The 10,300-nt window shown below is 33.5% G+C and overlaps 1 non-coding gene across 1 annotated transcript; it reads right to left on the bottom strand.

Moving 5' to 3' along the window:
- Nucleotides 1-8,282: 8,282 nt before the first annotated feature.
- On the bottom strand, nt 8,283-8,356 carry LOC137208095 (small nucleolar RNA SNORD107). Its single transcript, XR_010935457.1, has one exon. It is a non-coding gene; the product is annotated as a small nucleolar RNA SNORD107 (small nucleolar RNA).
- Between the last annotated feature and the right edge of the window lie 1,944 nt (nt 8,357-10,300).

Here is a 10,300-nt window from a genome sequence, read left to right as displayed (position 1 = left end):
AGGGAAGGGATGAGTAGTTGGAGCAAAGAGGATTTCTAGGCCATTAAAATATGATGACAATGAATACATGTCATTATATGCTTGCCTAAACCCACAGAATGTACAACACCACGAGTTAACCATAATATAAACTACTGACATTGGGTGACTTATGATGTGTCAATATGGGCTCATGAATTATAACAAATGTACCACTCTGATGGAGGAATGTGATAATAGGGGTGGATTATACACATGCTGGGTTGATAATGGGGGAGGGATTATGCACATGTCGGGGCAGGGGACATATGGGAAATCTTTGTGCCTTCCCCTCAATTTTTCTGTGACCTTAAAACTGCCCTTAATAAAAAGTCTTAATAAAAGATAATAATATAAATGAACTATATCAGGAATCTCGGTACATCCAGAAATATCAAGTGAATTTACATGGTGTAAGTTTTAAATATACATACTTGATACAATGGCAAATTCTTCTTCTATATGAGAACAGGGTAAATGCATAATCTTGTCAACATTTCCTCTTAACCACCGAACTGATATGATAAATTTTGCATAGCTCCAAGAGCCTGTTTGTCAACTTCATTGCCATGTTGATTTTAAAAGACAACAGTATCAATACTAACACATTTACAATGAAAGTTTTTACAAAATTATACTTTTTGAGACTCTCAGTACATCTAGAAATACCAGATGTTTAAAACTAAATTATTTCTCTTGTCCCTTATTTACAAAATTGTCTTGGTTACTGGCATGTAACAAATGAACACAGAAACATTTCTATAAAATGTTCTTTAGAAAAGTGAATTTCATCATGAATCTCAGCACATCTGGGAAAATAAGTTATACCTACATGTCCCACAAAGAGGTAAAATTATATGTATATCAGAAATGTCTATATCTAGAAAGAACATGTGTTTGTAATGTAATTACATACACAGAAGTCTAAATGTCACTCAGCTAAATACCATTTCATTCTACAAGAATAAAAAAGCTTATGTGCTATTAATTTTAGGTAAATATATGTTCAAAACTATGACAGAAATTTCTGCACATCTATTGAATTATACGGTATAAAAAACAAACATCTGATCACATGCACACAATTACCTAATAATTCCCCCCCCTCCCATACAGACCAAGTATAAACACATAGGGGTCATGTAACACTTCTATTGGTAATAGATATTTTTCAGCATTAGTTCAACATTAATATATTAATTGTGTGTATGTGTGTGTATGGAGAGGGAGTTCTAAATACCTAGGAAGTTGTTATAGAAGAGCTTGTCTGTTCAACACACAGCAGTCAAATGCTTCCCTGCTCTGTCCCAACATTTAAAACTCAAAAATTTGATTGGAGTATAAGAAAAACTGTACAAGTTTACGTATTTAAAAATATGAATGACAATGATTTCTACACTTTAAACAAAGAATGTCTAATTACAAAACCTCAAGAACATAAAAACAACCTTCAAAAGTCAAGCCTAATTCATGAAGATGCTCACTCTATCTATGATCAATGATTACAACTTTAACATTTAAGTGAAAAGGTATTTCCAAAATTGACAGAAATTATATATCCAAAATTATTTCATGAAATAACACGTATCTTCAATACAGAAAAGAAAGTAATAATACAATCCGGAGCAACCAAATATATCCCAAATAGACATGGTTTAGCAATTCAATTTACCAAAACAGTGTTTTCACCTTTGTCTATCAGTTTGGTACTCACAAAATATATGCCTACTCAGCAAATCCTAGGCAGATGCTATTTAAAAAAAAAACAACCAACATTTGTTTACCACATATCTAGCAGCCTCACAATATCCTCCAGCAACTAAATAGTTTATAAACTAAAACTTCCTATATCATCTGCCCTCAAGGCCAAATGGTAATTGTTTAGGCCAAAAAATAATTCCATTCTATGACTTTTAATATCACTAGTTTTATAAAAGACATACGTGCATGTATTCATGTGTGTGTATACGTATACATATGTATATGTTAAGAAATCCCTATAAATCGAGGACTAAAAGTTTAAAGCAAAACTATTATACATTCTAACTATTTTATTAACAACCATCTATAAAAACACCCCTTTAGCTGCCCAATTATTCACTAAGATAAGCTGACAGCGAGAATTTTCACTCTATATAGTTTAATATTTTACAAAATATGCAAAAATTATAGCTCATATGCCTAAAAACATGCAATAATGGTGTCTATTATATTCACATAGTACAAAAACATTCCTTTGGTCAGCCCACTATTTAATGAACTCAGGTGATATACCATCACTAACATCATCCATAAAAATTTACAAATTGCCTATACAACTAGAAATAAGCACTTTAAAACAACAATTCACTATTTTCATTAAAAGTCAAATTCTACTCACAAATGAAAACATTTTTAACCTATGCTATTTTACCACATGTGGAGCTTTCTTTAAGATGTACAAAGAGCTGTGTTCTATTTGTACACAAATATATCTGAAAACTATAAATAAAGGCAGTCCAGTGATGTTTTCACCATGATGAATCCTGTCATAAAACAATGATATATTTATATTAAATACTACACAATGTATTTCTCACAACCTAAAAATTGAGTCTAGTGATCCAATGAACACAATGAGAGGCTAAGTGGAACATTTTTTTTTGGCAAACAAAAATATTTCTATCCTATTAGGTTGGTATGTATTTACAATGATGTTTATACATGTAGAAAATTAGAGGTTAAAAAATGAAAAAGAAAATTAGCGGCTAAACAAGAAAACATTATAACACTGTTTATAACAAAGCGTTTAACAATTTCTACCAGAAATGAATACTGATAGGCAATTCCACTGGCAAAACGAAAAAAATTCTACCTGTGTTTAATATTAGAATATTCATAAAATATATGTAGATGCCCAACATATCTGAGCATGGAGTAAAGCCCGGATGCTGTTTAAGAACTGTCTCTGTGCATATGCATATAAACACACAACCCTCCAAAACCCCCTAATTCTCTATCTCCTAAATTCAGCTTTTATTTACCTAATACAAAGCGGTCTAGAAATTCCTCAGTAACCAACATTATATTCTAGTAACTGAAGTGCCCAAAATGCCACCCACCTCTATGCCTGATAGGATGGTACAGCACAGTAGTCTTTCTATTATATACAAAGCAATAAAAAAACACCCACTGAACCCTAATCATACAAGTGTTCATAGAGGCTCTTCTCCTGTGCAAAAATTCCATCATGATAAGGCAATCTCATACCATACAAATTGTAACATAAAAATCATTTACAGGATAACATCTACACCAGATAGAGCACCCTTAATAAAATTTCTTAGGTAACAACTGTATACAGAACAATCCCCCTCCCCAAAAAAACCCACCACAATAATCCAATCAAATGATTTCAAACATACATCATTCAGAGTTATTCTAACAATCCTTATTTCTATAATCATGTATTAAAAATAATTCTTCTACATATATTAGCAAACTCTTTGTTAGCATTTGCAATACATTAAGAAATATCACAAAGCAATTATATTTGGTTATTTCATACACAGTATTCTCAAAATGCATATAAATAGTAATTAGTGCTTTCTTTTGCTTTTATGATCGATGTATTAAACATTCCCATGTCCTTCTCTTTTCTGCCATCCATAAATAATACAGAATTGTGTATAGCTTACAAAATGTCCTCAGAATCCCTTTCTTAAGTCTTTTCCAGAAGACAATTTTACCAAACATGTTTTTAGAAACTTCCTTAGGAAACAAGCTGTATTATTACAACATTCATCTTAAAAAGTATCTAAAAATAATAGATTTGTTTATAAATGTAGGCCTCTGTACTTGAGTATTAGGTTCCAGAACATTAAGCAAAGAAAGAATAAAATACAATAAACTATTACATGTTGAATTTCATTCTCTTCATCTCCTAACATTCAATGAACAGTTCACACATATTCATCATTTACTGAGTATTTTAATTTCAATACCATTACCCAAACACAATTTTTCTAAGTATTTAAATAAATTCATAAGGTACATATATCCAGTTAATTAGTTAATGGGATTAGATTTCAAGTTGTTTTAAAATGCCGTGGGGGAAAATAAGGTTTATCACGTATGCATACAAATGCCACATATATAGGGGCTTTTTACTGGTAACTTTTGAAGGCAAGTTGATATTCCATGGCAAGGAAAATATTCCACCCCACCAATCCAAAGACTGCCAGTGAAATGCAAATATACAAGAGCCAAGATGAAGTACAGGCCAGTATAAATTTCTATTTTGTCTGTAATTTTAGAGCTGGTGAAGCTTCCAGCTAAACTCAAGATCTGTTGTCCTTCCCTTCCTATCCACATATTCTTACAGGGTTAGCTTATGTTCACTTGAGTTTGTACAGACTAGCCAATACTTCAAGTTTTACCCAGCTGAAATAATTTTCAATTCAGTAGATACCTTTCACACACTTGAATCTTGGGGAGAAACCTGGAATGAGAGATGCTGTCCTGATGCTGTTGGATCAGGCAAATCAATACAGATTAAAAGATCTAGAAAATGTCTCTACAGGAGAGCCCTGGCCAAAAACCCCTTAAATTGGTATGAGGTGTAGACTTCCGTAGCAGTCCGTAAGTACAATTGCTCAGGATACTCCAGAAAAATCTGTTCATCTATGTTAACAGAAAAACGGTTTGCAAAACTACCCTAAAATTATCCTGGGTTGCAATCACATTGTATCTTGCTGTGCAAATTTCTTGAGATTCTTATGGACCAAAGGGTAAGAGGAAAGGAGTGTCTGAATTTTATGAATCCAAATGTTCAGCCACTAGAACTGGAAAATTTCCAGTTTTGACAGTGGCAAAAGATGCTCTAAATATTATCAGTTTATATAATCTTTGTCCTCTTCTCTGATTATTGCTTATTTCTAACACTTTTAAAACATGTCAACTGCAGATTTATGAAGGACATGATGTGGTTTCGTCATCTTTCCCAAAGACTGCTATGGCAGACAGATCAATTAGAGAATCTGAAGCTAGAAGTAAGGGGACCAGTTAGAAGTTTCAATATGAAAGGTAGCTCCAAAACAGCCATATATATTGGAGTATCTATTGTGCAAAAAAGATTCTAAGTTTCTGGATGAAATCCTTTGTCCATCTTTCTTAGGCTCCATTCATGTCCATGAATGATAGCCAATCACCTTCTAGTTGACATCATATTTCAAATCTCTGTAAAATTGATAGTGAAATATATATTACACGATGATTTTAAAAGGATTTATGAATTAATTTGAGATATTTCCCATTTATTTGCCATTACTTTCTTTGAATTATCTGTACATGTGTTTGTCATTTCAAAAACAAGTATTCAGTCTTTTCTTTTACAATGAGTTGTAGTACAATGTTTAAGGTGCATTATAAAAACCAAGAGAATAAATAATCAATATATTTTGCCAACCTAAATAATATCACAGATGAATTTTCACATACTTTTATGTGGTCAAGTACTCTGTTAGCCACTAATAAGTAAACTCTGTTGTATATGCCTCAACAACTATGCCCTCTTGATTTCTAAGAGGTATGCTCTAGAAATAAATTCAAATAAAGACATGCCTTTTGTTTCTGTACATGAAGATTTATTCTCCAGTGAGCTACACTAAACAGGGAAAGGTGTCTTGTAAGAAGAGACAACAATTTCTCTTTCCAGCAAAGTCCCAAATCAAAATTTGGCACTCTCACATAAGTGAGTTGAAGGCAGTACCATTCAGGGAATTCCCTGGCGGCCCAGTGATTAGGACTCCACACTTTCACTACTGAGGGCCTGGTTTCAATCCCTGGTCTGGGAACTAAGATCCCATAAGCCACACAGTGCAGGCAGTGGGGCGGGGGAGAAAGTACCACCCAATTCCCTGCTTCCAGGCTGTGGCACAATAAACTTCCTTGTTTCTTGACTCAACACTTACAAAAAAAAAAAAAAAAAAATCAGAAAATAAAGGTTAAACGGAAAGCCAAATTTTGCCTATACTATAAAGCAAATTTCTTGTATCTTTTGTTCATTCACATGTTGATTCTACCAGTAATTAAGACAACAATGTAACAAAACTTACTATCCATCAAAAACCTACTAGATGCCAACTTTTATGACAGGCCTTGGAAAAAGAACAGTCATAATGACACCAACTCCTCTAGTGAACCATTAATGTTTCATTCTCCTATCTATGCACATTCTTGTAATCATTTTTCCAAAACTTGTCATGTTATAATCTTAGACAAACAAAACTATTATTCAGTAACTCAAGGCTTTTATAAAAGTTTCTTCTTCATTGTGACTTAAGCGATTTTAGGAGGTGGAATATTTGTACTGTTACTTTGACATCACTTAGGGCCATAATTCACTCTTTTAGTCGAGAAAACACCCTAAAATTCAAATCCAGTGTCTAGCCAAGTTCTCTAGAGAGGGGGTTACACATTATGCAAAAGATAATTAGAAAAATGCCTGAATTTTCTGCCATCCTACAAAAGAAAAATTGGTATCACTGCAATAACTTATTCTCATAGTAATCATATCACAATTTTTAAAAATCCTCTGTGATTTCTTATTTTATTCAGTCCAAGCCATGGAAATGAAGTCTCCTTGTTTCAAGTCTGGGTTCATTCTTCAGTTGCTATAGCATGGGGAGTGACTCTGTTTTGACTCATATTTTATATTCTTTACCACTTACAAACCTAGAGGAATCCCAACTAAAGTGACTAATTTTCAGATTTCATAAGTAAAGTGGACAGTTCATTACAACACTAACACTACAGAGAACCATCATTAGAAAACAGTACTAGATTTCAATAACCAATATGGCCAGAGTATTTATTTACTGCTAAGCTATAACATATTTGATGAAATTTCCCCAGAAAACAGGACACGTGGAAATCTATTGGTATTGCCAGTTTATGGTCCACTTAAAATGACCCAGAAGTGGATGCGTAAAATAAAATATATATGCCTAAATGCAAAGTAATTCAAGTTATGCATAGTTCAGTGACTAAAACAGAATATAAACTGGATAAACCTTACCCTAAAAGTATAAGTAATAGGTAGAAGTTACCACATCTAGGAAATCAACACACTATTCACTGAGATCATATCTACTCTTAGAAATATTTGTTAAAACATCTACGGCTTCCTAGAAATTTTTGTTTATTGGTCATTTTTATGACTGAAGGGCAGAAGTCTTATAGAAACAAGGTTTCTTCATCTACCATTTGCGAAGTTGAATGAAGAATCCTGTAGCAAAAACCCAGCAGCTCCCCTGTACTAACTGCTCCTATTCACTGCTGGCAAAGATGGACTGGCCATGTGAACACCTGAAGCTGTATATTAACATTCACATCTAGAACAAACATAACTGAATTTCAAATACTGCTCTTCTAGTAGGCCTTCACCATGTAACTAAACTGAAACAGCACTTTATTTCCACTTTCCAACAAAAGTGACTAAAATGTATCCCTATAAATACATTGTAAACTTCATGACAAAGTATTTAGCTTTTCTGAAACACATCCTGGTAATACACTAAATAGCTATTCCCAGATAAGGGTCAAACTGACTACTGAGACTATGGAGTATTAAGAGTATGAAATTAGATATCAGACAGCCCTAGATTCTAATTTCAGATATTTCACTAAAAGAAGTAACTGTAAAGTATCTAATAACATTTTAAAAAATCAGTAATGTCATATTTCTTAAACATTTACCCTGTGATAGGCTCTGAACGCACTGACCAACTGCAAGCAACTGAAGAAAAAAAAAAAAAAATTCCTTAAACACCAACATCCCTGTAAGGGCACTTACCACACTCATTGCGTTTCATATGTGTTCCATAAATATTCTTTCTGGACAACGCTTAGACACCTAGAGCTCTGTCATTCAATGTCTGATCCAAGAGGTGGCAGCTTCCTTTTTATATGTCTTTGTTTCCATCTCGCCACCTGTGTGCCTTCTGAGATCCAAGGGTGAGCTCCCATTTTTGCTTTGAACAGTGTGTGTGGGCACACACACACACACATATATACCCACACATATATGTATATATAAAAAAAAGAAAAAAGAGAAAATAATTAGCTCAGAAAAATCTATGAAAAGAAAAAAAAGGGATGTTTGAAAAACTGGCAAAGTGTACGACTACACCTGCCATTTCTAGCTATTCAGTTTTCACATGTCAAGCCAACATTTTCTGCCAAGAATAATGTCCTCTGAAAAGTCTATTGAGGCACAGTGACTGGATTTCAGAGTGTCCTTTTAAGCTCAAATTTTGAAATCATCATGTTCAGACAAGGTCCTGTGTCATCATAAACCTAGTCAAGGCCTCTGCAATACACTCCTACTTTTTTCTTTAAACAAGGTTATTTTACCTTGTGGTTTGGTCCACAAAAGGAGTGGTTTGTTTCTGTCCTAAAGGCAGCTAATACGACTTTTAGCCTTGTTGCAACACTACTGGGTAGGATCCACAATGACATTTCAGAAAATTCAGTGACCAGATTCTCTCTTCCTTTGGCACTGCATATGACTGAAAAAGTTTCAAGACCAAAAAAAAAAAAAAAAGATAACATGCATTGCTTTAAGAAAATACAAATAACTGAAAATTATTATATTTATGGCCAGTCCCAAGGGAATTAGAATGCAAAGATGAGTACAACAGAATCTGGCAATGTATTATAAACTGAAAACCATGTATCTGAAAATTTCATGATACAGTAGAGGCTTATAACGGACTATGTGCTGTAATCAGTAAAAGTTTTATTTGAAATTAATACAATAAAGTGTTTCTGATCTTCGTAAGATTTTGAAAATTCTAGACAAGTACTACCATTTTCACATAATTCCATAAATTACCTCTACCAGTAAAGACCTATAAAACAAAACATCAGTTTTGTTTACAAAAATTAAAGACTTCTGATCTCACTTATAATGTGGAATCTAAAAAATCTGAAGAATAGAATGGTGATTGCTTACAGGGGCTTAGGGGGTGGGGGAAATAGGGAGATGCTGATCAAAGGCAATAAACTTTCAATTATAAGATGAATAAGTTCTAGGGACCTAATGAACAGCATGTTGACTAGTTAACAGTATTACATTGTATACTAAAAATCTGCTAAGATGGTAGATCTTAAATATTCTCACACACACAAAAAAAGAAATGGTAACTATGTAAGGTAATAGACGTGCTATCTAAACTTACTGTGGTAATCTTCTCACTATATATACACATTACAAGACATCATGCTGCGTACCTTAAAATTATACAATGTTATTTATCACTTAGATATCAATGAAGTTGGAAAAAATTACAGGATTTTAAAATTTGACAGGATTACATGATTAAGTAACAATGAGTCTATGAAGGCAGGGAACTATGTCACATCTGACATGCTTTTACACCAAGTCCAGTTTACCTATCACATAAGCACAGAATACCACAAATAACTCAGAAACATGAAGGTTATTTAAGGTAGTATAACTATTATATCCCAGAATTCTTACTTCAGTTTTAAAACGTCCCAGAATTCTAACTGAAACTGTAAACCACACTGAAAATATGTATTGCTATGCAATGTGTATATATTTATGGAGTCACAGTTAATAAATGTGAACAGGAAATCAGGAAGTTGTTGTCCAACCATGTTTTAGATGAAACATGTATTCATCTAAATGCAGGAATGCAGGAAAAATTCTTAGGGACATCAAGTATTTACTTCCATGAATGTTTGCAAACTGAGTATACTGGTACATGACCCCAACGGAACTCTGCAGAAGCTTTGAATTAGCAATCCATAACAAAATACCCACACTTACCTTATACCCAACATGCAATTACATGCATATCTGTGTCCCAAGTTTTCTTAGTATATTTTCCACAATTAAGATCTCTCAAAAAAAATTCAAGGAAGCTCTAGGCAGAGAAGACTATTATCACCAAACAAAAACAGCCATTAGAAATAAGCATCTTGCAGAATATAGAGCTCTCATCACTCACCTCTCACTTGCAAAAAAGGTCATCTTTAGTTAAGAATATTAGAGAACACGCCTTCTTCAAATATGCCGTGTGACCACTCATGTCAAAATCTAAAGGCCATGCATGCCAGCAGATGTATACAAGGATGAATGTTTTCCCTCCAAAAACAGAAAAAGAGTACCACAAATTATTTGAAGTTGATCCAGTGAGGAGACCGCTCAGAAAATAAGGCTCCTTACATACTCTTGCTCTAAAAACTGAAGGTTGTATCTGTCATATATATCAGG

Source organism: Pseudorca crassidens, chromosome 1 (genome assembly GCF_039906515.1).
Source record: "Pseudorca crassidens isolate mPseCra1 chromosome 1, mPseCra1.hap1, whole genome shotgun sequence".
In the NCBI taxonomy this organism is placed as follows: Eukaryota; Metazoa; Chordata; class Mammalia; order Artiodactyla; family Delphinidae; genus Pseudorca; species Pseudorca crassidens.
The sequence above is the reverse complement of the archived record's forward strand: the minus strand, read 5'-3'. Positions and strand labels throughout refer to the sequence as shown.